General features: G+C 51.9%; 1 long non-coding RNA gene across 4 annotated transcripts in view; it reads right to left on the reverse strand.

The window, feature by feature from the left end:
* LOC116496426 overlaps positions 1 to 27,096 on the reverse strand; it is a 175,116-nt gene that overhangs the window by 86,294 nt on the left and 61,726 nt on the right. For all 4 annotated transcript variants that reach the window (XR_004254019.1, XR_004254017.1, XR_004254016.1 and 1 more), the window contains exon 2: positions 10,357 to 10,506. This is a non-coding gene — a long non-coding RNA (uncharacterized LOC116496426). The remainder of the gene's footprint in view (positions 1 to 10,356; positions 10,507 to 27,096) is intronic.

Here is a 27,096-nt window from a genome sequence, read left to right on the forward strand (position 1 = left end):
GTGCCTGGTGCTCAGTGAACGTGATGGCCACGAGCTGTTAGCAATGAGACACCAGTCCCTGCTGCCCGGGTGCAGAAGGATGCACCATCCCCTTTTGGACAAGGCTCTGGGTGCAGATTCCAGCACTGCTCTTCAGCCATATGCTCACAGTGAGCTCAAGGTGATGGGACCAAAATGCCATTTTCACCATCTTGTTAAGCACTTTGTTTCCACCCAACTCAGCCTGATAAAGTCTTTTTTTTCCCCTCCCTGCTCAGGTGGCATGGGATCACCCCCCTGAGGGCAGTTTGCCCTTCTCATCCCCTCCTCAGCCATCCCTAGAGGCTCACCCAGCAGCAAGAGCTCTTCTTCTCCCCTTCACCCTCTTGTAGGATGAGCTACAAAGGACCAGGCTGAGCTGAGTTCTGGTGCAGGAGGAGTGCCTGGCTCCAACGTGCATGCTGGGGACACCTCCTGAGCAAGCAGCTTTCCCAGCAAAGGATAGATGCTGTGGTCTGCCCGATGGATATCATCCTTTTGGGAGCCCCATGCGATTGCCCGCACCCAAAGGTGCAGTCTTCCAAACCTTCACCTTGCAGCAAGGTCAGCCCATATGCCCCTTGCAGTTTCAGATGCTGTCTCTGTTAAAGGAGCATCATCCCTCAAAGACAGCAGCTCCAAGTCCCAGACCACTTAGGACCACTTTGACCACAGAGGAAAAATCACTCCTTTGGCTGCCTCAGCTAAATGACCACGCTAAGAGAGAAAAGTCGGGACCTGTGTTGCCCTTGTACAGCGTCCCAACTTATTTAGTGCTGGCTCACTAACATAACATGGCCAGAAAATATCTGCCTGGGGTATGTTTTATAGGGTGAGAGCACTCCAGGATTTTTTCAGGGCCTTAGAAGAGAGACCCACAACCCATACAAGTCAGCAAAGCTACGTCCTTTCCCCCAAACCAACTGGCACGAAGGTAAAATCCATCACTCGGGAACATGCAGCAGCTGCAGCGAAAGCCAAGTTAAACAAGAACAAGGTCAGCATCGAGATGGCGCAGCCAGTAACTGTAAAGAGGAGGAAATTGGTTATGCAGTCGAGAGAACAGCCACCTCCAGCGCAGGGTCCCGCCAGCCAGCCCAGCATCCCAAGCCCTAGGGACCCCACTTTGCATCCTCATTCCCCCGTGTGGCAGCTCTGGGGCTTCACCTGCCCTGGAAAGCACCAGCAGAAGCCACTTGCCTGATGCAACCAGCTCTGCACAGTACCTGTGCTGTCACGGGCTCGTATCGACCAAGGACAGACAAAATATCCATCTGCATAATGCTCAAGTGCAAATTTCCTAACAAAGTCCGACACCACGTTTATCTCGCCTGACTGCCAAAGACCAAATTTGAGCCAAATCCCCTGCAAACGTTGCTGAGTTTTGCAAGCTTCAAGTCCTCGGAGAGTCACATTTTCTTGCTTCTCTCTGTAACCTTGAGAGAGAGAGCTTGAGGTTTTTGTTGTTTTGTTTTTTATGAAAGCTGAGATTCTCAGTGTTCTGGAGCCAAAGCTTTCAAGGAGAAAACAGAAAGTGAGAGCAGGGGAACCCACAAACACTGGCTTTCTGGCAGATTCTCTGATGTCCAGTGGGGTTGAGCTGAAGTGAGGCTGCAACCTTCCCTTCAGCAAGGTTTCGGACAGGGCCTTCTCTTTACCATCACCTACGCACGCATGACTTGGTGGAACTGGATGTGTTTGATACCTCTGACATACTGGCCAATTTAGCTGACGCTGTCCAAAATGATTTAAAAGCTCTCAATGGTGAGGCAGACGGATGGACAGCGTGTCTCAGACGCCGTTTCCCCAGGAAAGCCCTCTATGGAATAGCGCATTGTGCAACCACCACGATAACATCTTGACAGCTTACACCGATATTTCTCTGGTTTTTTGGAGAGCTGTGGTGTTGCAATCCAGGCTCAGGGTTAAGAGCTGGAGTTCTGGAAAGCTCATCTCCAGGAGAAGCGTGATGGAGAGGCGTCACGTCCAACGGGCGCCCGGGGCCGGAGGGGCAGGAGCCTCTGCTGGACCCACTCCAGCAGCTTACGCATTTGATGAGCTGTGCTGGCCCCAAATGTTTATTGTTTCCCAGCAAAGTTGTACTAGAAGCACAACAACAAAATAAAATACAACAACATTCAAAGGTTAACGTGTGTTATTTTTCGCCCTTGCGCCCCAGGACTTTCCTGCACTAACGTTAGCGACTGCTACGCTTTGTTCACCCTGACAGACCAAAACAGAGGGAGAGGGCAGGAACCGAGAGTGGTTCCCGCTGCAGATCAGATTTAAGTGGAAGCTGCTTTCGGAAACCTAGCCACGTCCAGAAATTACAACCGGTCTTGGCAATTACGAGAAGTAAAACATTAAAAAGCATGAGACAAAGTGCATTTGCATGCTAAAAGCTCCGCCAGCGGTGCCGAGAGAAAGTGTCCAACAACAAAGCAGAACGCTTCCCCCTCCAAAAAAAAAAATATATTAACCACGGTGTCACATCACCCTCCCCATTCGCACCCCAAAGACCACGGGGCACAGCCGCAGCCCCCCTGCACCAACCATCAGGGCTGTGGTCCTGGGCCAGACACCCAAACCTCCAGGCTGAGCAAAGCTGCAAGAGTTAAGCCGTGCTCAGCCATCCCCATCGCAGCACAGCCTGGGGGAGTTGCTGGGAAGTTTCTCCAAATGAGGTGGATTCACTGGAAAGCGGTGTTCCAGCAAATGCGTTCCAGTTCCGCAATTGCTGTCGCGGTAACAGGTCTGGGTTTGATTCTGAGGGTGCAGGTGGGCAAGTCACCTGAAGGCCACCAAGAAAACTCCTGCATCTGCTCCAAAAGTGCAAACAGGGCCTTTGGATGGGGACTGGGAGGGAGGGAGTGTGAGAGGCAGCATGCTGCTGCGTCCATAGGTAGGATTTCACCTGAAAACACAGCTTCGTGCTGAGCATGAGCTGATGATAGGAGGGTCAGAGAAGAAATCTTGGACAGATAAACTGCAACCCTCTAACAGAGCTGTCCAACCCCCTGACCTAGCTACAGAGTAGAGTTCTCCTTGAGGATTGTCCACAGAAACTAGAAGTCCACCCCACAGAGTCACTGTGAGGCCATCAGCACCTGCACGAGCATGGGACATGTTGCATGCACTGGAGCTTGTCTGGTCCCTTCCTTCATCCCCAGCTGGGTTTCCCCTGCCCCTCTCCTCATCCTCAGGAGCTGCCCTCCTGGTTCTGGTGCCCACCACTATCTCAGGAGGCATTTTTTGCCACACCATCATCAAATGTTTCCTCAGCAGTGCTAGGTCCAGCCCCAGGTGTGTCCCTACCACCATTTCCCCATGACAATCTCACTAGTTGTCCTCATCCAGCAATACCACTGGCCTTCAATACCCTCATCCAGCCCTGCTGCACTGGTGGTGCTCCTCTTTTTTTTTTTTTTTTTTTTTTTTAAGGAAAAAAAATTCAGGGATCTCAGGTTTTACAGCCGAAGTCAACATCTAGCTGAGAGCGCAGGGAGATGTTCCTTCACTCCACTGAAATCCAGTCACCCACATTACATCGGAGGTAATATTTTGGTCTGAACCTGGTGCTGGCCACCATGAGGGAGAAGATGACAGACTCACGACGTTCGTGTCAGCACAGCTGATGGCAGGACAATAGGCTGGTTGAGCCAATGGTTTGTCAGGTAATTTAGCGTAATGATGCAGTAAGTCGCTCTCCAAGTGGCAAGGGATTCGCCATCAAGTTAAGTCAATAGTCACACCACCTCCTCACCCCAGGGCACCGCAGTGGCCAGGAGACGTCTCCTTGCTCACCCCACTCCCTCCCAGGGCCCAGTCACAGGATACAACACAACATTCCCAAAACCAGGCAACTGCTTCAAACGATGCATGCAGAAAGCTCTTAACACAGGGATTTCTTCCTATTCCCACTTCTAGAACCTGTTTCAGCTGCAAAATTATTTGATAGAGACATAGTGGGAATGAACAGGGGTGACAACCCTCCAGGGATCAGCCTGGGAGACCGACAACAGGCCTGCAACATCTTCTGGGGTGGAACAAGCAGGAGCCACAAAGAAGGGAAAGCAATATAGGAACGTACACTCCCATCACATACACACAAATAGATTTCTCTCTCTTAAACAAGAGCATTTCTGGACTCGAAGCAAAAGAAGGGCTTTCCCAGAGAGAGGGCTCATTAGAAGTCCTCACCGCTCCAGTACCTTTCCCCTCGCTTCAAATAATAATATTAAAAAAAAAAAAAAAAAAAAAAAAAAAAAGCAGGGCATGTTCTTTTGAAGGTTGTTTTCTTTCATCCCTTCTCCACCCCCCGTTGATCTCTCCGGCGGTTGTGGCTGGCCTGTTACCTCCGGCTGAGAGAGCAGGCCGCGAGCCAGGCACAGCCCCAGCAATGCTCCTGGATGGCCTCCACCATCAGCCTCCTCCCGTGGCCTCCAGCCTCCCTCACCCAGCACCTCAGGGACCACAAATTCCCTGCCAGAAAATGGGGTCAGGGGACCCCAGCCCACCCCAGTGGGGAGTGGAGGTGTTGGGACGGCTTCCCCCCAGCAAAGGCTTGGTGGGGAGGGAGGTTTCAAGCCAGGGAATGGAAAGGTAGAGGATTTGGAGGATCTTTTTGCCCATTTTTGTTGTTTTCCAGGCAGTCTGTAGGGCACAGGTTGCCCCATCGCAAGCTAAGCTCTCTGACCCTCAGGGGTGAGCAGTGCTGGATGCTTAATATGGTTGTTGAAATCTGTCTACACAGGGCACTGAGTCTTCACCTGCTCCTAGGGCTGAGTTTTTGCCCGGCTGAGCTTATCTGACAGCAGATAACTTCACGGGGCACCAGCAGGACGAGTTGCAAGAGGATTAACAGGCAGGCGACGGGATCCATCCACCCCACAGCCCCATCAGCTGCCCTCAACCCAGCCAGCCTCCAGCACCAAGGGGGCCATGCCTCTTCTCTGGGTGACCACATCCAGCCCTGCCCCAGGGACCTGAGGCTGGTGGGGGAAGTAACTCCTCATTGTCACCAGGGTTCCCCACATCAAATCCCAGCACCAGCAACAGGGCATCCTTCACTTGAATCACAGTAACAGCAGCCGCTCAGCTGGGCTGAGGACCTCAAATGAAACTAAAAATGCCCAGGAATTAATTCCACTCTGCACAGGAGCAGGCAAAGCTCCTGCTCTGAACAAATTGCGTCCTTGATGCGTTTTTACTGCTCTAAGCAAGGCGGGGAACCCAGGAGCCCGGACAAGAGAACGGCAATCCCTGCCCCCAGAGCGCCTGTAAACCGCAGAGACAAGATGTAACACGAGGAGGAAGCAGGCTGGAGGCAGGAGGGGATACCATAAAAATAGGATGGTTTGGAGAGCCTTTGCTGCGGGCGTAAATCACGGCTGATCTCCCCACAGATCTCAGCAGTGCAGAGGAAGCCCTCTCCCAGCGCAGCCGAACCAAACCCACCTCCCTTGGCTCGTGTTGGAGCAGCGGAGCCTGCATCCAGCCAAACTGGCATAAATAAGGGAAGAAGTGTGCCTGAGCCCGGGGAAACAAACAGATGGGGCTGGAGGCTGAGGGATTTGGCCACACGTGGATGGTGATGGGCTCCCCAGCACCCAGAGGACCCCTTCCTCTGCTCCTGGAGGGACCTGGGACCTGCCACAAGGAACACAGGGAGCTCAGGGCCAGCTGCCACTGACCAAGAGGGATAAAGTTCTCTGCACACCAGCGAGGCTTAAATAAACCCAACTGGTCCCAAAAGTGAACCCCACATCCCCACCCCACATCCTTAGCTCTCCCTCCCACCCCACTCGCAAGCCTGCAACAGCAAAGATGGGATTTTATTTTTTTCTTTTTTTTCAAGAAGGAAAGAGAAAGGCTGGGGGGGGAAGAGGCATCCCATTTCAAATAAACAAACTAAATTTACTGCCGGACACATCTCTAAACCCTCAGCCCCGGCCAGCAAACTGCAGCTGCGATGTAATAAGCACATAAATAAAGTTTACAGCTAAACTGGCCTGACCCAGTATTGCCCCGAGGTGCAGAAGCAGTATCTTGTCATTAGTATGCAGAACACATCGCCTTAATGTCTGCTCATTTGTTCTCAGCCCACTCGGCTCTATAAATCTCCACAAAAGGGCAAGGCAGGGCTGCGGGGGAGAGGGGGGAGCACGGCCCGGCCAGGGGGATGGGAACAGCCCCCGGTCCCGCATCCCTGCCAAAAGCATGGGCGATGGGGGCTCTACCTGTGTTTATTGCTCCTTCATGTGTTAGAGTCTGCTTGAGGAAGAGCAGCAGCAGCTGGGAAGCACTTGCCCACTGAAACAGAAGGAAATAAAATAAAATAATATGATATTTCTGTAACGGGGGAGGTCCAAGGGCTACCTGTGTGGCTGGACACCTTGCCAGCTGCTTGCAGTGACCGCAGACTGAGTGCAAGCACAGCAGGGGCATGAAAAAATAATATAGCGGTATTTTCCACATTTTTCATCATTTTAAATGATTGCCAAGCCTTTATACCCCTGTATACAGTGTGCCCTCTCACCACAAAACCACCCCTTGCCATCCCATCCCTAACAACACTTTCTGTAGGGATGTAGACTTTTAGGTCTACAAAAGCACTGCCCAGAGCTCTGGGCTGCACAAAGTTTTTGGCATGGGTAACAGGGAGATGGTGGGGTTTGGGGAGAATTCCTGCAGTTATGGCATCATCGTGCAGGATCAGCAGCATCTCCAGCACCCAGACACCAGTGTGATCTCCTCCCTGCACTGCAGCCTAGCATCTCCCAGGCAGGTTGTGGTGGGATGAGAACAAACTCTGATGTGCTGTCCCACACAGCCCTGCTAGAAAGCAGCTTCACTGCACAGAAAACTATTTTCTGTACAGGGAAATATTACTGATCCTTCTCTGTCATCAGTCTTGTTGGGCTCTCCCCGACTTGTCTGAAGAAAGGAAAATGTGATTTATTGTCTGACAAGAAAAAAGAGAGAGGAGCAGTGCAAAGCAGCCACACGGCAGATCAAGCACCTGGGGAGCAGAAGAGGAGCTACCTGGGATGGAAGGTGCCAAAGGGAAACAGCACTTCACATCGATCAGCAGTCTGATGGCTCAAGAATCAGAATTTAATTAGGCTACAAAAACCTAATTAGGCTATAAAAATCAGGAAAATTAATGCATGAGGCGCAGGGTCCCCTCTGAAGCCTCTCACAGGGACAGCAGTTTCCCTCCATAGCCTATGTCCAAAGACAGCCAGGAGATAAGAAAGCTTTGGGCTTGCAGCTGGCAGCTGTTAACACCCACAGCTGTGCCGAGTCTTTCCCTTTTTCTGCAAAAAGCACTGGTTTCTGCCCTGAGAACACAAGTTACTCCTGATCTAAGCTTTCCGAAGGACAGCTCCACATGCTTGTACAGCACAGGGCAAAGAGGTCGGAGCTCTTCAGAGATAACACAATAAATGTGAGCATCTATGCAATTCGGCACCTTCATCAGCTTTCAGGTGTTTTCAAGCAGAAAAAAAAAGTATTACTAAAGTATGATTTTGCTTTTAGAATTATACCAAAAAAAGAAAATCACTTCTTTGCAAGCAAAGGAATTTCCCCTCCAAGCTGGCACTTCAGCCTGGGACTGGCAGCAGGGAAGCTCAGCATGATGTTGGGAAATAGAAAAGCAGCTTAAGAGACCAGAGCCGAGGCTGGGCTGGCTCCAGCACTGACCTGTCCCAGCCCCTCTGGCACCTCTCCTCGCCAGGCCTGTGCAAGCAGGAGGTTACCCTGCAGGCAAGCAGACCTGGTCAGAAAGGTGAGGCTGCAGCCAAAAAGCAGTTGGCAAAAGGTAGGCAGGAGACTCAAAAACACACATCAAGTGTGTAACCAAGTGTAAAACCAAGCACACGCTCCCTGATAGCTTTCTGCATGCTGGAAGCTAGAAAGCCTGAACTTCACAATTTTCCTAGTATGTACCAAGAAAGCCCTAAAGTTACATGCTTTCCAAGATTCCAAGTATTTAGCCTTTCATTACTTTTTAAATAATGCAATCTGCAGACACACCAAGTTCACGCTTTCTAGGATTCCATCAACTTTTGGATGTACACAAGGTGTGGTGTTTCAGCAGCATGCAGGCACCTCAGCTCTGCAACAGCCTCCAAAAATAAGGGAATACATCACCTAGAATAGGGGATTTAAGGGCAGAGACTAAAATTAAGTGTAAGGTTTGAACTGAAACTCAAGGCTGTAGCTGGTTTGCAGATCTAAGCCCAGGTGTTGTAATTGAGTCACCTGGCTGCATTGCATGCATACAGTGCCTTCAGATTTTCTTTTTAAGGAGCTGATTCAGCAGATCCCATCGGTTCCCACAGCTTTTGCTGCAGGTTAGCAAGAGGAGCTCGAATTCAGCACAGCATTTACCCAGTGTCATTTTGGATTGGGGTGGAGGGGCGAAGCCTGAGAACATTTCTGATGTCAGAAGCAATCAGGAGATGCAAGGAGGCTCCACGCAGACACAAAATTGGTGATGAAACCACTAGGCGTTTTGCATCTCGTTACACCGGAGGACTTCACTCTGTAACCGTGCAGCCCGTTGGTGTTAAACACGTTCTTGTACCTGAGCGTGAGTAAGATTGTGTTTAAATACGGCAAGATCCATTAAAGCTGCCCTGGTGGCGATGCAGGTGACCTCCCTTACCTCAGGTGGGAAACCAGCGCATCCGGCCGCTGATGCATCTCTCAGATATGCCAACTTGTTAGGTGATAATTGACACGCAATAAATCTGGTTTTTAACTCAGTTAATTACCAGCATTGCGCTCATGAGTAATATGATAGCATTTAAGGTGTGGCGCATTTTCCATTACAGAGCCCTGGCCGCATGAATTCCATGAGAAAAGCTTTCTCCTGGATGCAGCTCCGCAGCAGGCAGCCCCGCTCCAGCCTGAGCTTTTAACCCCAAAACACCCCCCAAAACTTCACACTGCAGCTTCTTCTGCAGAGCAGCCCTCGGGGCTGCACCGACACACGCCGCCAGCGCTGTTGTCGGTGAACCTGGGCTGATTTCATGCCACTCCCAGCCTTCCCCGTTCCGTAACACCATGGCACTTGCATCAGTGTCAGCAACACCGGATGGATTGAAGGGTATTATGCCTAAAAAAAACAAGGAAGGAAATATTGCAACCGAGCCAAAGACCTAAGAAAAACCGAGTCTGAGGAACTGAGCACTCAGGTTCCCAGCTGGAAATTGTTCTGAAGGCACGGTTCAGTTCAGTGCAGCAGCAAAGCTAAAGTTTGTGGCAAACAAAAACACAAAGCCCCAACAGGAGGAAGAGCTCTAGGAAAGGACAAAGCGGCGTAGAAGAACATCTCTGTGATACAGCAGCAAGCTCAAAGTGCAACGTCTGTAATCCAAACCTCACACAGCTCTTTGGTGTATTCTCAGCCCATTGAAACAAGCTTCTCTGCTGGAAAAGCTGCTTTTCCAAAATACCCTTTTGCAGGCAGATAGCTTCAGTGGAACCTGCATCAAGGCTCAGTGCAGAAAAGCTTTTATCTCAACAAGCTAGAGGGAAAAAAAAATGCCCGTACTCCTCAAATGTCCTTGGGGCAAAAGTATTCAGCTAGGATAGGAGGACAACCACACTATGGCTTCAAACCCAGGGTCACTCGTGCTTAAATGGAGCTTCTGATGGAAGAGGAGAGCTTTGCACGGTTACACAGGCACTGCACGGGGAAGGAGAGGAAAGCAAAGCTTGCGCTCAGCTCCCTGACCCAGCCCAAGGTCCACAAGAGGGAAACGCCTGCACACCAGCTCTGTGATCCAGACACAGCCAGAACCAAGGTAGGAACTTCTTCCCCAGAGGAGTCCAAAAAGCTCAGCCCTGCAGGACCTCCAACGCAGCCCAGCCACACACAGAAAGCCTCAGCTTCAGCCCAGCCTGCAAACATTTCAGTATCTGACCTGCTGGGAGCTCTGCAGGTAGGAACACAAGGCAACCAGCAGCTTTTTTTTTTTTCCCCTCTTCATCACATTTGAACCCTCCACCTCCAGGACAAGGCTGCACAGCTGCTCCCGTGCACAGATTTAGTCAGGGCTGCCTGAAGCCGTACCCCTGTTGTCCTATAAAGAGGGACCCGACGCATTACTACCCAACCTCACAGCAATTTCAACCTCACTGCTTTCAAGCTGACACGTTTCTGTCAAAGAGACAGAAAATAGAGAAAAAAAATTCCCTGCAGATTCTCATCTTCCTTCCGTAGCCTCCTCAAGCCATTGTTTTGCAGTACAAGTATTTCAGCTCTCACTGTACCAGGGAACAGGATTAGACAGGTCACCGTGGGATCAGATTACAGACTTTTACCTTTTTAACTTCTCTTCTCAGCACGTAGGCTCGAGAACTGACACCCGGCGAGGGAGCAGGCAAGGGACAGGCATGGGTGGAGGTGGCCGCCAAACGCCAGTGATTCAGAGCGATTTGCCAAGTCATTGGAAGTTCTCACGATTCCAGGGCCTAAAACAAAGAATTGGATGGGCTAAAATTAAAGGCTGCAGAAGCTAAGAATTTTACCCAGCCCATACAGGCAGCACAGGGAGCAGAGGATGAGAAAGCATCCTGCTAGAGCTTTATTTCCCATGTGGTTCAGAAATGCATTCGCCCTCCCAGCTCCCCAGAAAGACATCCCAGACTGGTCTGGGAGACATCAAGAGACAGAGGACAGGTAAAGAGCCCATTCCAAAGGGTAATCACTCCAGTAAAAGCCCACGTCAAACTTGTTATGTCTGTTTCTAACTTAGACCTATTAAAGCTCATTACAAACCTCTCTGATAGCTGAAGATAGCTTACACTCACTTTCCCTATTGCAAAGGGAACAGGGCTGCCCATCCCCACACCTCCTGCACAGGAGTGTCATACAAATTAGATAATGATACTAGAAACATCTTTATTATTATTCAAAACATCTATTAAAACCAAGCCTTGCCTCTGTAGTTAGCAGTACTCCTACTATGTATTCACTGTAGTTAGCATTATTCCTACTATACATTCACTATTAATATCGACATTATTTGGCTTTGAGTATAACATTTTTCCCCCATGAAGTACAGAAGTTACTGAATTTGTTGTAATTAGACTCAAAACACAAGGAGCACAAAGTGACTTGCCCAAATTTATACAAGACAGACGTGGCAGAAAACAAACTCCTTTTCCCAGTAGATCAGCGCCCTGATCAGTGAACAGTTCTTCCTCTATTAACCTCCCAAATGACATGAAAAAAATATTAATTACCAAATTAATTAGCTTGTGTTGTTTTCCTTGTTCACCAATTACGCACACGTTCATTAACTTGGTTCCCTACCACCTCGTTACTTCAAGTCATAGGAATGCCCAGGTGTTAAGGGAACCTGTGCAGACCTGAACTGCCTCAAGTCCAGACACTGCCGCGGGTGGGACACACGGGTCCCTACCTGGACCCAGAAGACAAATCCCATCTCATCCTGCACCCGTACCAGGCAGCACAGCGTGCCCATGAGCTCTGCCAAGTGGTGGAGCACCAAGAAACCTCCAGTCTGGGACCCAAAGCCCAGCAAGGATGTAGTGTGAAATGCAACGTGCACAAAATGCCCAAGACTCATGGTCACAAACCACAAAGATGCTCTGGCTTTTGGAAGAAAAGGCAAGTTTCTTTGCTTTTTCTAGCAAATCCCAAAAAGCCAAGATGCAAAATTAAATAATTCCATGTCTCCACTGCAGGGTATTGCTCATGAGAAAAGATTTCCCTCAAATAGCACCAGCGTCTGATGTCAATTTGGGGTCTAATCCCCAGGGGCACGTTGCACAATCTGGTATCAAAACTTCTGAAGAAGGCTCAGACATATGATTTTAGCTGAGACATCTCCATTTGACCAATTTGCCTCTCCCAGTCACAGGGATAACGAAGACAAACCGGTGCGAGCTGCACACCGAGAAGTAGAGATGCTGAATTCATTCCACTGTTAAGGGATGCACTAAAACACATTTCTTTAAAGGCATTCTTATGGTATGTATGATATACATTAAATTCACGATGGTTTCATCACACAAACAGCAGAAGCCCCCAGTATTAATTTCCGTAGCCACCCAACCATTTCTCATGCCTTGTGGCCCTTTTAATGGTCTTTCCTACACTGTGCAACCTTCCCTAGTTTAGCCAGAGGCTGCCTCCTGCCCACCCCTCCAACAGACACCCACAAGCAGGCAAAAACAAGAGAAAACAAGAATTTTAACCAAAAGCCAGAGCAGGCAGGTCTCTATCATCCCAGGTGAACCCCAAATTGAGAACATGAGCACACCAAGGGCTGGAGCCACCCGCTGCAGGTCCTCTGCTGGGAACCTCATGGTGCTGAGCCCACCCCAGAGGCAGCCACATGCCACCCCAGCCAGCTCTGCCACCAGCCCGGCCTCTGCAGGGCTCCAGGGCTGCTTCAGACATTTTGGCATATCCCAAAATGGCCCAGAACACCTTCATTAATAAAGCTTCTGAGATAAAGACTAACGCAATCCCTTTTTTCACAGGCTTCTGCCGGGTAATTACAAGCCTATCACTTCTGAGTTAATTACACGCAGCTAGAGATGTTATTACGTGCAGATGGAAAAACACATCCTACCTGGAACAAGTTCCTTCTGCCCTTAGCTGGCTGATAGATAAATGTTTTCCAGAGAAGAGGAAAGCTGGGAAACCTCCTTTCAAACGGTGAGCGGGCGGTTGTGCAACGCTGCTCCCTTCCAAAAAGGGAGCTGGGACCCAGAACACCTCGGGGGGAAAGGAGCCCACGAACTGGGGTTTGTGGTGACTGCCCCATTCACACCTCCAGGGCTTCAGGGAAGGCAGCAGGGCTGAGCCATGTGCTCAGGGAGAGGAACCCACATCCCTCAGGAGCACCAGGAGCATCGTTTGCTCCAGAGCCTTGCAGATAAGTCACCAGGAGCCCCAGGTGGGCACTTGCAGGCAGGCAGTGGCAAAAGGTGATTTTCTCCTGGTGATACCATGCATAGGGAGCAACTGAACAGTGGCAAGCCTTGGCTCCTTATAAACAGCTTCATTTTCAGCTGATCCCCAAAGAATCCCACTCCTTGCTTTGTGGGGGGCAGTTTCTGAAGGCTGAACGTTTCCAGACAGCACATTCAGGACATGCACCGTGGAAGCCCACACAAAGGCATGAGGAAGATCATTTCCCCTCCCCCCCCCCCCAACTGCTGCTCTATTTTAAGCAGAGAATTTTGGAAAAGAAAACACATGAAGAAACACTGTCAAGCTGCACCGATTAATAAATGCCAAACAGATGCACACCATCCTCTGCAGGATGATGTATGCGACAGGCCAGGGCAAACCCCAGCAAATGCATTTCCGAGCTCACCGCCTGAGGGCTCAAACAGGTAGCGACAGAGAGGGGGGAAAAAAAATCACAATTATAAAAAGAAACTGTCGGGGAAAACACTGAAAACAAGCAGGCGAGGAAAGTGACAGTCGGGTTCAACAACGGAGGTGGTGAAAGGAGCTGGAGACAAACAGCTACCGGCAGCGTGCTGCGCTCAGGAGGGGTGGCAGCCCGGATAACGGTGCAGCCTGGGGGCAGTTTGGCCATGGGGACCCACGGGCAGCCCCCCAGGGACAGTTTCCTACAGTTTCCATGACCAGGGGGGCTCCACTGTGCACCCACGGAGATGTGCACAGAGCAGCAGCTTGGCTCTTGGAAAGCTCCTCAGCTCTTTTTAACAACCCCGAGATGGAGAGAATTCACCCTCCCCCTCCTCACAAGCTAATCCAGTATTTAATTAAACTCCAGGTAAAAAAAAAAAAAAAAAAAAAAAAAAAAAAAAAAAAAAAAAAAGGTGTTATTTTCCAGTGTGAACTCTGCTGATGGCTGTTTCCAGCCCTGGGTCTCCCTCTGCTTCCTGAAGCTGGGAGCATTCGGGTATCAATCACCTTCTTGGGAAGGTGCATCACCTCCTCTCCTGCCACTCACCCCGGCTAGGCACTGCTTCTGGACTGAGTCAATACTTGAAATATTTGCCATCAATGTGTCAGGCATGTAAATTAGCATTTAAGTCCTGATGCTTGTACCCAATTAAAGGCTTCTTAATCCCCCGATGCTCAGCCAGGAACAAGGCTGCCAAGGAGGAGTCGTTCCCAGCCTGCACTTCGCTCCTGGTCCCTGATACACAAAAAAAAACCACTTTTTTTCAGAGATTCTCACTAAAACCTGCCCGGAGCCCCGGCAGCCCCTGCCCTTCCAGCTGATCCAGTGGAGCACCCGTGCAGCTGCTCGGGCACATTTTTGCCATTGCGCACCCACCCCTGCGACCAGGCAGGAGGAATGCAGTGCAGTCAGTCCTGCTTGCTTGTGAAAACGTCTGCCTTCGCTACCGAGCACAGAACTGAAACCATTTTCAAGACATTTGCTGACCCTCCACACCCACTCTGCAGTATGTGAGGCCGGTAATTATTTACCCAGCAAAATATTAAATAAAGAGAGGAAAAAAGCTCTCAGGACAGGCAGAGCTACTTATCGTTTCCTTCAATCTAGGGTTGGGTTTTGGAGAGTCATTTGCCTACAGGTGACTGACAGCAGCGTTTTATGACGAAATGCTGTTTGCAAAAACACCTTGCCTAAAAATGGTTCCACCAGAGCGAATAAATTCCATCGGCTAATCTGACGCTGCCACCCACAAATCCTATTGCTCATGGATCCAGACGTATGAGCCCAAGATGTGGTACCAGCAGTGGGTGAACTGATTTAACTGATACCCCGATAGATTCTGCACCTTTGGGACAGAGATGCCAGGCACTGATTTTATTGCAAGCTGCCCTTTGAGAGCCAGGGATCACACCATGAATTACAAGGCACAGGCGAGCACTGCGTGGCCAATTCTGTCTCAAGCATCTTTGCATGCCCAGGCCACCACCCTCAGGGTGCTGCTGCCTCTGGGCACATGCTCCTCCCTGGGGTGCTCGCACTGGGCAAGTGTCATGCATGAGACAAGAAGGAACACGTTTACTCCTTTGTGATGCAGTAGGACTCCAAAAAGCACTTCCTCAGAGAAAGGCTTTTTTCAAACTGCCCCAGACACCAATAATGCAAATGCACAGAAGGGTTTCCTCCTTTCCAAAGTGAGGAATTAACATTAAGCACATTTTGCACCCTGTTCTCGCAGGAGCAGGGCACTATTCCCATTCTGCACAGTAGGAAATGGAGCTACAATGAGATAAAGCAATGGGCCCGAGGTTTCCAAAGACCACCAGTAGCAAATCAAAGCCCCAGCAGACTCCTGAATGATCCAGTTCAGGTCAAAGTGCAATTTCTGTGAATTTTCATCACTTTGGGCCTTTGAGGAGCCTCCCATCCTCCTGCCCCTACGTTAGCTCACATGTGCTACTGTCCCTATGAGACTCTCAGGCCACAGATCCGCAGCGGGGCTGGGAGCAGATGCAAGTCAAAAAAAGTCAAGAAAAACTCACACAAGGTAGAGATGTTAGAGATTTACAGAAGCATAAGGCAGGGAAGCTAATTAAACCAGCTCAGGTGTTCCCTGCACCTCAGGCTAGTGTCAGGAAAAAAAAACCCACATGTGCACACACAGAGGAAGGCGATAGCCCATAATATGCACTTTGGTGCTTCTCAGAGGCTTTTACCTAAGCGTTGCCACAGCGATGTGTACATAAGTCTGTCCTTGCTCTGAACTGCAGTCAGCAGCCTGACGGCGCCCAGTGGTGGGTGGACAGGTGCCTGTCAGAGCAGATGGGGTTTGCTCGGGGCAAAACCCAAATCCTGAGCTGGGTCCTGCTGGCAGCCCCTTCCCTGGGGGGGAGAACTGGAAACCCTGAGAAGAGCGAGCCCGGGGGCACCAGGATTCAGCTCCCACAGCCCAGTAGTGGAGCCCCATGGTTAACCTCCCCCCACGCTGCAACCCTGGAAGGAAATCTGTAAACGTGCTGAAAACCTCCACGGCTCGCTGGGTTTACTGGAGGAAAACATCCCAGCTCCGCGGAGCTGTCCTGCTCCTTGTTCTGCTTGCAAGTCCCACATGGCTCCTGCTTTTGCTTAATGTGGCCATGCCACAAGTGGGGACAGCAGCCAGTTCCCGCGTGCCTTCCCTTCCCAACACAACGGGATCAATGCTCAAGGGATTCACATCACTCTGAGCAGGTTACGAAGCACTGGACGGTATTAATGGAGCATACACAGCCTGAGACATCTACTCGCTGTGGACCATGAGCAATGTCCCCAGAACCCAACTGGAGCAAACCCTTTTAGCAATCACCCCGGCATCGTCCCCGCCATGCTGTAGGAGGCAGACCAAGGGACCCAGCAGGGCCAAGCTCCCCCCTCCAGCACTTTCCAAAGCAGTTTTGTTGAAACTGGCAAATTAATTAGCAAAAATCCATGGGTATAATTTAGGAAGAAACACTATTTTAATTACAGTAGTTAACAGGTTATGCCTATGCCAAAATGCTCCCCTGGGACGGCCACACAGGTTTTCCCTGAACATCAAGCGAGGGAGAGTGGAAGGGGGAAGCACGAGGGGAGGACTGCAGAGAGGAAGACAAGCAGCAAGGAAAGGCTTTCTGTAAAAGCTCAGCAAACATCTCGAGGCCCTGGTCAGTCACCAGCTGACATGAAACGATGGGCCAGATAAACCAGATAACCACCGTGGCTCGTTTGCCACCCAACAGTTGGCAAAAACCAAGGGGGCAGGAAGCTTTCTCCTTTGAAGGCAGCTGCTGGGGGTGATATTTGTTTTCTCTGCACGGCTCAACAGAAATATGACTTTCCTCATCAATTCTGCAGACAGCAGTAAGTGGTGTTTGCTCTTGAGTTTCTTTCCTGCTGCAGTCTCCGTAAAGCCTCCAGGTCCCTCTCCCCCTCGGAAACCCGTCAGATCTGCTCGGTGCCCGCCAGCCCCACCGCCCCCAGACAGAGCCATAAAAATAGCAGCAGTTTTCCTGACACGGCCTGATATGCAAAGTAGCCATAGCTGGCAGGTGAATCACTGATCCACACCATCTAAGGACAGGATCTCAGCTCTTTGTTATTCCTGAATCACATCTGCTCATGCACACCCCCAGGTTCTTCACACCTATTCTTAGGGGATAGCCAAATAGCCAGCTACCTTAGAAAAACATTTCCTCCTCTTCTCAGCTTTTACAAGGAAGGGACCAGGCTCCCTAACAGATCATTGCTTCTGTTGGGATTTAAGGTTTCAGCTACTCAAAGTGATTAAGAGGTTAAAAAACGGAGAAAGAAAAAGAGGACTAAAATAAAACTGGACTCATTGTTTACTTCCCCATGTTGGTTTTTAGATGCTATCAAGCTCCTAACCAGGAACTCAAACAGCAGGGACTCACTTTGATAAAACATATCCTTCCTCCCTGCTGCAGGCATTGGGATAGGAGCTCCTGCAGGCTCGCAGTCCCATCCCTCGGCATTCCCCAGAGCAGGACAGGCTGGGATTTTCCAGTCACACAAACACCCCTTTGGGCTCACAAATCCCAGGACCAACCCACAGGACCTGGAACACTGTAGGTGCCTGGCTCACTGAGACAATTCCCTTCCCTCCTTGTGAACAAACAAAAAACCAGGGCTTGAATAAAACACACACTGAGCCAGAGCAAGGACGGATGGACGCAAGAGGGTGGTTGGAGCCCTGAGTTCTCAATACCTTTGATCAAATATAGCTCCAGAACACACAAAAGTAAACTTTTCGGCAAGTCAAGGACTCCCTCAGCCCTTCCCTAATGGCAAAGGGCTAGTAACAGCCTGTAAAAGCTTCTAGCTCCATTTCTCTGCAGGAAGCAATAGAGTGGTTTCTGCTGGGCACCCGCTGCCTGGGGAAATAACGGCGGCGAGCCACGATGGGAGGAGGTGTTCCAGGGATCTCCACAGCCCTCATCGACCCGAGGTGGCCACTCCATCCCCTGGCAGGGTTGGATGTGAGGCAGCATCCACGGCAGCCCCCAGCCCTCACCTCCCTCCCGACAGGAGGCCCACGAGCTGTCGAGATGATGGATGCCATCAACGCGCGGGGCGAGCGCTGGCTGCACGCTAAGCCACCTGTGTCATCTGTCAGTCCTCAGGAAGACACTGTTAACCACAGCTTCAAATTTCCTGAAACTGGAGATAATTGTTGGTTTTGGCCGGGCTCTGAAATGTGCCCAGAGCACCGGGCTCAAAGGCTCCTTGGGAGCGCCGTGATTTAATAGGAGACGAGAAACCCTGACTCCAGCAAGGCTCCGGGCTGGAGGGAGGCTCCAATATACTCCAACAGGCTGCATTATTGCTTTTTAATATTCCTCCTAAACCACCTCTGCTTCAAACGCCAGACCAAAGCACCGGTTAAGGACTGGGAGCTGTGATTAAAGCAAAACCATTCCTGGCGCTTGCAAAGCCACACGTCTCCCTGTGTGCACAGGCCTGGGGGGCTGTCACCAGCTGTCACCCCTCCAGGGACACAATAAAGTCTGGAAACCAACATGCATTTGGGGGAACAGCCTTGGGAATGGGAGCAGGGCACAGCTTCAACACCCCTGGACACAGATTTGGCAAAAACTCCCTAAGTGGAGGTTTAATGTCCCAGGCAGAGCCCAGGTGCCCAAAGGATGGGAGCTGAACTGGGTTGTCTGAATTTGGGGTTGTGTTTTCCTTTCTTTTCAGCCAGAGCCACACAGACCCCAGCCATGCTCAACCTAAGCGAGGATGCCATGGGGCTCCCTCCACTTCCAGCCCTCCGGCAAAGCAGTGACCCCAAGCCTCACTTTTTTTTATTATTATTATTTTTACTGCTGGCCAAACAGCCGCAGCCTCGAGATGTTCCTTCTCGCACTGCACACCTCATCCAAAGCCAATATTTGGATTGCACTTCGCCCGGACAGGCTGCACGTACCCCAGCAAGGTCTGCTGGACACCGGGGGAAGGAGGGACTCTGTGTGCCACCACAGGTCACCCTGCACTGCTCCAGCCCCAAGAAGGTGGCACAGGACCACCAGCACATCCCTCTGCTGCTCAGACCCACCGACAGAGCTGGGGACCCCTCGGAGCCGTGCTCAGCAGCCCCGGAGAGCGAAGGAGTTAAAGCAGGCTCATTGCTGAGGGATTTCTCCGTAATCTGTACACATGTCATGGGGATCAGGGCTGTGGGTGGTAGTGCTAGTCTGTGGCAGTTGTTCAGGCCCATGGCTCAGCACCTGACTCGCTCCCAAAGCCCTCTTATCCCAGCAGTTTTCAAATTTAATTAAGAGGGACCCACGACGGGCTTAACTCCGCCGCTGTGCCGGCCCGAAAGCTCTTTCAGGAGCTCTGCACAAAGGCCAGAGGGAGCGGAGTCGCAGCAGAGGGACCGTGGGGACATGGCAAGGGGGGGGGGGGGGGGGGTTGCAGAGTTTCACCCAAAACCACCAAGGAACAGCTGGGAGGGGGGTGTGGAAGCGAAGGTGATGCCGAGAGCAAGAGGTCAGATTCTTTTCTGCAGAGGTAATGGTGGAACCAAGAGGAAATGCAGGTTAATAACAAACGGGCTCCGCTGGTTAAAGTTTGCCCGGGTGTGCGGAGCACCCGCAGCCCCCACCCCACGGTGGGAGCAGCGCAAGGAGCAGCTGCGGGGGGCTCGGGCAGGGGACGGGGCGTACTGGTGTCACAGTTTGGATGCACCAGCCCTAAAGGATGGAGAACACGATGGCAACGCAGCCACCGGGGAGCTCTGACACCTGAGCAGGGTGTCAGCCACCATCGAAAAAAAAGCCACCATCGAAAAAACAGCCACCATGGGTGCTATCCAGGGAAGAAGCAATCATGGGGCATTAAAAATAATGAGTTTTTTTTTTTTCTAGGACAACCTCAGTCCCAGGAACATCAGCTGAGGGATTCCTTCCCAAAAATTAGTCCCAGCCAAGGCGAAACCCCTGATTGTCCCCAGGGGTCCCACAGCTCCGCTCGCCCCCTGACTGTGTGCTCCCAGCCCTGTCCCATCACCAAGCCCTCACGTCACCACCAGCCTCAGTCTTGCTGTTAAATGCCTTGGGTGGAAGTTATTAACTGCGAACACAATTACCTGGCTGGCAGCAGCTCTATGCCCTGACTTGAAATCTGGAGCCTCGTTTTAAGGCTGGGACTGAAGGGTTTGGGTGTCCCCCCCCCCCTTCCCATTTTTGGCTACCGGGCAAACTCACTGAGAGCAGGAAATTAGGAATAGAAACAGTCTCAGTATCAATACTCCACCGAGGCTGTTTACCATGGGCTATTTGCACTAGATAATCGCTCAGAAGTGTCTCACCTCCTCAGCTCTTCAAGAGCCAAATGATGTCATGGAAGTGGCATCCGGAGCAGGAGCCAATGTGAACCAGCACAACCCGTGCCCAGCAGGAAATCGTTCAGGAGCCCCAACAGACACCAAATAAAACTTCGCCCCAATGCTGCCCATCACCAGGGCACAATGGGGATCACCAGGAAAGCTATGGGAATCTGGGGGAATTGGACCTCAGCTGCACCCTTGTGGGGCTCCTTGCTCCCTGTGAGAGGTGCCCAGAGCATCCCTGCACCCAGAGGCATGGGGCAGTGAGTGGAGACCAAGCAACCCAAGGAGCCCGATCCTGCCCAGCAGCCACCTCCAAACTGTGACAGACCCAGAGCATCTCCCCCTCCCCACCTCTGTTAGCATTTATTCCTACAGGAGGCAGTCACAGAAGCTAAGAACAATGCAACCCTCGCTGCTGGGAGCTGCTGAGCCACAGGTACACGAGCACAGAGAGCAGCAGAGGGCACCTGGAGGGCTTCTGCCAGGGCCACCCCGAGTGCTCCCACCTTCCTGCACCCTGGGAGCTGCTTCAGCACAGCCAGACACAGGCTCTGGCATCGAAATCCCAGCAATCTCCCACTGTGAGATTTGATAATCAGGGCAAGCAGCAGGACAGAGCACAACTGCCTCGTGCTCAGCAACCACAGCCGTGCCCACCCACGACCCCAGCCTCTCCCACCACCTCTCATCCACCCGCACACCTCCAAACATTCCCTGTGGGCAATGCTGGGGCCAGGCAGCTGCTGCCCAGCCAGGGACAGCTCTTAGAAGGAGCCCCCAAATCCCACCCCATGTCCCCAAGGCGCTGCAGCAGGAACCACGCAGCCAGGGGAGCGCACACAGGAAAGGGGACCCCAGGAGCTGGGGACGATTAAGGTGTCAGTGCTGCCTCCAGCCCCTTTCAGCTCCATGGGCATGCTCTAAAATGTGTGCACGGGGACCGCAGAGACAGGCCTACATGATCTGCCTTTGGCAGACCTCAAAAAGAAACATCTTGCCATTTCATCCCACTATTTAAAAAAAATAAAAGCAAAGCGCGAAGGGGTATATCACACGATTAAATATCCACGGCAATATGCAGCTAAGAGAAAGAGGCGGGCAGGAACACAGGAACCCAGAAGAAAAAAAAAAAACTGGGTTTTATTATTAAACTATTATCTCAAATTTCTAATAAGCAGGTTGGAGTTTAAATTACGAGATCTCTAACAAAGTCAGGATCCAAACAGTTCAGGAGCCCTCAGATAACAATCGCCTTCCCCCAGATCGGTTTCAAGTCATTTCTCTGCACAGACAAAGCTCCCTTTCAGAGCAGCGAAGAGGGACCTCGGGGTTTTATTACCCGCAGAGCTGTGGCCCTGAAGATGCAGTAACAGGGATGGAAACAGGTCCTGCTTCCCAGCAGGGCACCTGAGCAGCAGCAGGGATGGGACAGCGAGGCCACAGGGGGCTTGGGGACAGCCCAGCCCCGCAAGATGTGCCCTAAGCCCCTGCTGAATGCAGCCTTGCAAGGACTCCAAGATCTGGGAGAAGAGAAGGGAGCAGGGACCCCTCTGCCTCATGGCCACGGGGTGATATCAGAGCAAAGCTCCTTGGGGGAAAGACTGGAGGGAACTAAAGGAGCAGCTCCATCCCCGCAGCCACATTTGGATGATTTGAGGGAGGCAGCCAGAGCCAAATGATGTGCCACAGCTTGTTAGGGGCTTGCTTAAGCCTTGAAGCATCCCTTTTACTGGTAATCTTGCAGGAAGGATACACCAAGCCTCTGATAAGTCTGAGCAGAGCTTTTACTTGAAGGGAAGAGACATTTGATCCTCGCTTGGGAAGGTGAAACCAGGCTAGGAGCAAACCTTTTGCCAGGTGATAACGGAGCTCACAGCCCAAACAGCAGTGCTGTCTCAATTTCAAGAACCACAAATCACTCCTCCCACAAAACATTGGATCTGGCATCCTTGATGCCTTCTTCAGAAGTATCCTAAACCAGAAAGAGCAATCCCTTTAGGGCAGGAGTTCCCAGGTGGGTTGGAGGACCTGCAGATTGTTCCCTGATTTCTCCTAGTTCCCGTACCCAATACCTCTGAGCTCTGTGTGCGTGGCTTATACAGAGATCCAGGGATGATCTGGGCTCATCCAGAGATACCTTTGAAATTTAGATACCCCAAACCCAGGGGGTTTGAAGACACCAAATGCATTTTCAAATCAGACCCATGGGAAACATCACCAGAGGAGCCTTCAGGAGCTCCTTGCCCAGGTCCCACCAGCTGCTGGTAGCGCCCCTCCACTGCCTTCCTGCTGCCTGAAGAGGCAGCCACACTTGAACTAATTGGCATTAATTAAGCAGGTGCAATAGCACACAGCATCACACCATGACAACCAGCTTGGCTGGAGGTCCCCAGCACGAGGACACAGCTCAGGGCTTGCGTCCCCAGGGACCAGCTGGCACAGAGCTCGCAGGACACTGCAAGCAGAGCCATGCCACCCACCACACCCTCAGGACAGGGAAGGATTTGTCCCCAAATCCTGCCCCTTCCAGGGAAGGATTAGCCAGAACCGCAGAGCAGCCAGAGGCAGGGGCAAGGGGTTGGATGCAGGAAGAGGAGCACGTCCTGGGCTACACCTGGAGATGGATGCTCCTCGCACAGCTCGGTCCCACTGCGCCACCCCAAATAACCACCCATCCTATCCATCCCACTGTGATGCCGGAGGCGCACAAAAACCAGGGTAAATACCCCAAATCAGGCACTCAAAGCCATCCCAAGGGGACAACCACCATGCACTCAGGACCTCGCTCTGGCTGCAGCTGGCAGGCAAGAGCAGCTCCTCCACCAGCAGCCCGGGAGGCTGGAGGAAGGCCACTTCGGTCCAGCTCTGCCAGCAGCCTACATATCACCCTGAAAAACTTCCACTGCACCTTGCCAGCCCTGCCTCCCTCCAAGATTCCTCTAATTAATTCAGGAGAAAATTAATTACGGCGGGATTTTCAGAGGCCCGGCATCTAATGATGGACTCCCTCTGCTCTAAACCAGATAATCTCGGGCTCCCATTTGCTCTGCCAAACCTCGCTCCCTCCGCCTCCCCCTTCCCACCCCAGCACAATACCACCGTCTAAATTAGGCAGGGAAAGAGTCGCTTGGCAAAAGCGAATCCGAGCACCAAGGTCAGGCCCTGAAAAACAACAGAACTGCCTAAAGAAACCCCAGCGTTAATCCCGTCATGCTTCCGCCAAAGATTCCCCTTTTCAAGTGTTTTCTTCCTGGTAAACAAAGTTCTCTCCATCGGGCTGTGAATTTCAGGACACGGTTGCTTAGTAATACCAGGCTGCAAACCAGGAGCTTCGCCCTCCCCCGTCACCCTTCTCAACCCTTGGAGGAGAGCAGAGGGTTTATTAGAAATAATTAAAAGGCTACAGAAATCCAGAGGCAGGACAGAGCTGATTTAAGCCACGATCATTTCTGCTTCAGGTGGACGTGGCTCTCAGTAATTTGGATTTGCAGAGATGCTCCCCATCCCCTTTCAGCTCCAAAGCTGAGCAGACTGAAGCATCTCTGTGCTTGCCACTGCCCTTGCTGCAAGTGCATCACTGGTGCAGTGTCACCCGCACACTGGTTTCCAGCTCCGGCTCCCAGTTTCCCCTCCATAAATGCTGCCCAAGAAGCAGGAGCTGTGGGAGCTGCCGTGTGCCTGGTTGGTACCCAGCAAGGGATGCAGCAACTGGGCACCCAACCCACCTCCAAACAGTGAGGGCTCGAAGAGGAAAGTTGAGGCATCCACAGCTTCTCTGGGTAACCTGTTCCAGTGCCTCAGCACCTTTATAGTGAATAATTTATTCCCTGTATCTAATACAAATCTACCCTTAGGTTAAAACCCATTAATCTTTGTCCTATTACTACACTCCCCAACAAAGCTGTGGGTGCTGGAGCCATCTCCCCACATCCCTGAGCATCCCCTGCTCCTCACGAGGAAGGCAGAGCGCACAGGTGAGAGCCACGGAGGGCACTGCACCACCATGCACATCCCCAGCGCAACCACAGGGGAGTAGAGATTTGGAAAAAATCCCTTTGCCTGCCCTACTTAAAACTCAGGGACGATTTTGGCAGTGCTGGGAGCCCCAGAGGACACATCGATGTTTGTGGTACCCAGGCCAAGAGCAGAGGGGCCCCTGCGTGCCGCGGGCTCCCGGCAGCACCCGCGAGGACCAGCACAGGCGCCGCGTCCCGAACGGCTGCTGGCAGCTTGCTCGTAGGCAAACAATAACCCCCAGCTCGGCCTTAAACGGGTCAGGAGCCTTTCAGTCCACGGCCTGGCACCGCCTCAGCTTCTGAAGCCCAAATCCCTCTGCCATGAATAGGACTTCGGCGCCTAAGTCCATCTGGCCCCCACTTCACAGCATCGTCCCAGACGCCCAGTCTGGGCAGCTCCGGGGGTGCTCCCAGCCCTCCTGGAGATCACGCAGCTGCTTCCAGTCGTCCTCGAGTCCTACAAGGCGCTGTGACCATGCCACGATCCCAGGACCCCGCGAGCTCCGTGTCCCTGCGCTTTGGCAGGCACCAGCCCGAGTCTGGCACAGGGACCGGGAGCTGTTCAGAGCATCTCCCTCCCCTTGGGCAGCTTGGAGGAGCCTTTCTGCTGAAGGCTTGCTCCAGCTCCTCGCTAATTACATTAGTCTCTCTCAGCCGTTATATAATAAATGAAAAATGCGTTTGCCTGGGTGTCAGGAGAGGGGACTGCCAGGAGCCAGGGCTCGCGAGAAGCAAAGCTGCGCCCCCAGCTCGACACAACGGGTAAGACCCCACCAGCACCAAAGCTGCATTTCCCCCCCCCATCTGTTCACTAACAGGTGGCACAGACAAGATTTTAGGAGATCAAAGCAAGCTTTCACTTATTTCATCCCCTTAAAATGCCATTTAAAGTTTGGCCATGTGTTACTTTGCCCGGGGTGAGGAGACATCTTTCTCCCCGGAGCTGGGGGGCACTCAGCTTCTCCACAGCATGCTCAAAGCATCCTCTGTGCTCACCTCCCTTCCTCACGGCTCTCACCAGCCCAGGAGAAGCAGGGGAAGAAGCTGAAACACTGACAAGAAGCTCAGGCTCAGCAGGGCTTTAGCACTTCAGCATTGCTCTGGCTTAGCCCTGGCTGTGGAGCCACGCGCCCTGCACCAGTGCTTGGCTGGAAAAATAGCCAAGGGAAAAACAAGCAGAGTTTTAGTGTGAAACCCAGCCATGGATGTATACAGAGCTACTGGTAAAGTCTCTTGAAATTTGGGGAGATAACTTTTCATCAAAAAGATAAAGGAACTAACTCTTGCAATACTCAGCTTTTCACCAAAATTGCTCCTAAGCCAAGATTTTGGCACAGAAGACAATAAAGAACAAGTATTTCTAGATAACATTAGGGAAAAACATCTCCCCTATAACCACATGCAGCATTAACAGCACAGGCAGCAGGGTGCAGACCCCAACCCTGCTCTCCCTGCCTGCCTCGGGCTTTGTGCTGGTGCAAAAAAAAAGCAGCAACAATCACCTTCAAGAGATGGAAACAGCCAGGGCAGGCACAAAGAGGTTAAGCAGCTGGTGCCAGAGATGCAGCCACAGGACTGCCAGCCCTGCATTTTGTCTTTGCACCCCAAAAAGCCTCTCTGCCACCAACCTCTTAAGATGCCCCAAACCCAAGAAGCAAACACAGGCTGCAGAGCACAGCAAGAAGATAAAACCCCAATTGTGCATCCTTCCCCCAGCCAAAACAGCGCCGGGTCGCCTGCGTCATCCTCCAGACAGCAGCACCCACAAGGCCGGGATCTATTTTCTGTTTGTTTTCCCAATTTCTCAGCAGCAAAGCAGGCCAGTTGGAAAGAAAAGTACTAAAAAACAGAGGGGAGGAGAAGGGGGGTGGGTGGGAATTAACTCCTTGCGATCGGGTTGTCCATCTTCAGGAGATTTTAATCCTGCCAAAGCAAGGTCAAAGTTGAACGTGGGGGTAAAGGGCTTGGGTTTGCCCTTGGGATCAGCTCACAGCAGGAGGTACTTGTGGGGAACTCATGCTTCCAACCACCTCACCCATAAAACCTCTGCTCTGGGATCTCTTTTGTAATGGTTTCACAATTCTTTTTAACTTTCTCCTTGCAGTGAGACAGCAGCCAGCTCCTCGACAGCATCATCTCGTCCCCGGGCTGGTGGAAGACCTCGAGCCCTTTGCTGGAGGAGATGCAGGCAGAAGGGAAGGGGGCAGCAAATTCCCCAGGGGCATCGCTGGGGCAGCCGATGGGCGGTGGTGGAGGTGATGTTATGGCCTCACCCCCGGCCCCATGGTGGGGTGACCCCCCCATAGCCCACCCCATGACTTCCCCATCACCTCCCCAGCATCCCCATGGATGGCACCAGTGGGACAATGCTTAGGGACAGGGGGGTGGCTGTGTGACACCCACGCATGCTCTCAGCAAAAAGGGGAAGACCCACAAGCAAGGCATCCACACACTGCAAAGGTCAGGGTTTGGGGGCATTTTTGGGGTGCAAACTCATCAAAAGCCCCCAGCTGTCTCCAAACACCGTGGTTATGTGGTGCCAGCCTGCTCACAGGTCCTGCTGCAAGTCTGCATCAAAGGGGCATCACCAGCCTGAGCCGGGCAGGGGCTGGCACCAAACTGACCCCAGGAGTTGGGGTTTTTAACCCAAATTCAGAACATCCCAGGTCAGCTCCAGGCTGGGAGCATGATGCAAGCAGGCAGTGGTCACACTGAGGAGAGAGCCCAGGCTGCAGCCCGGTGACAGCATCAGCACGGAAAG

The sequence above is a fragment of the Aythya fuligula genome, chromosome 18 (genome assembly GCF_009819795.1).
Source record: "Aythya fuligula isolate bAytFul2 chromosome 18, bAytFul2.pri, whole genome shotgun sequence".
Classification (NCBI taxonomy): domain Eukaryota; kingdom Metazoa; phylum Chordata; class Aves; order Anseriformes; family Anatidae; genus Aythya; species Aythya fuligula.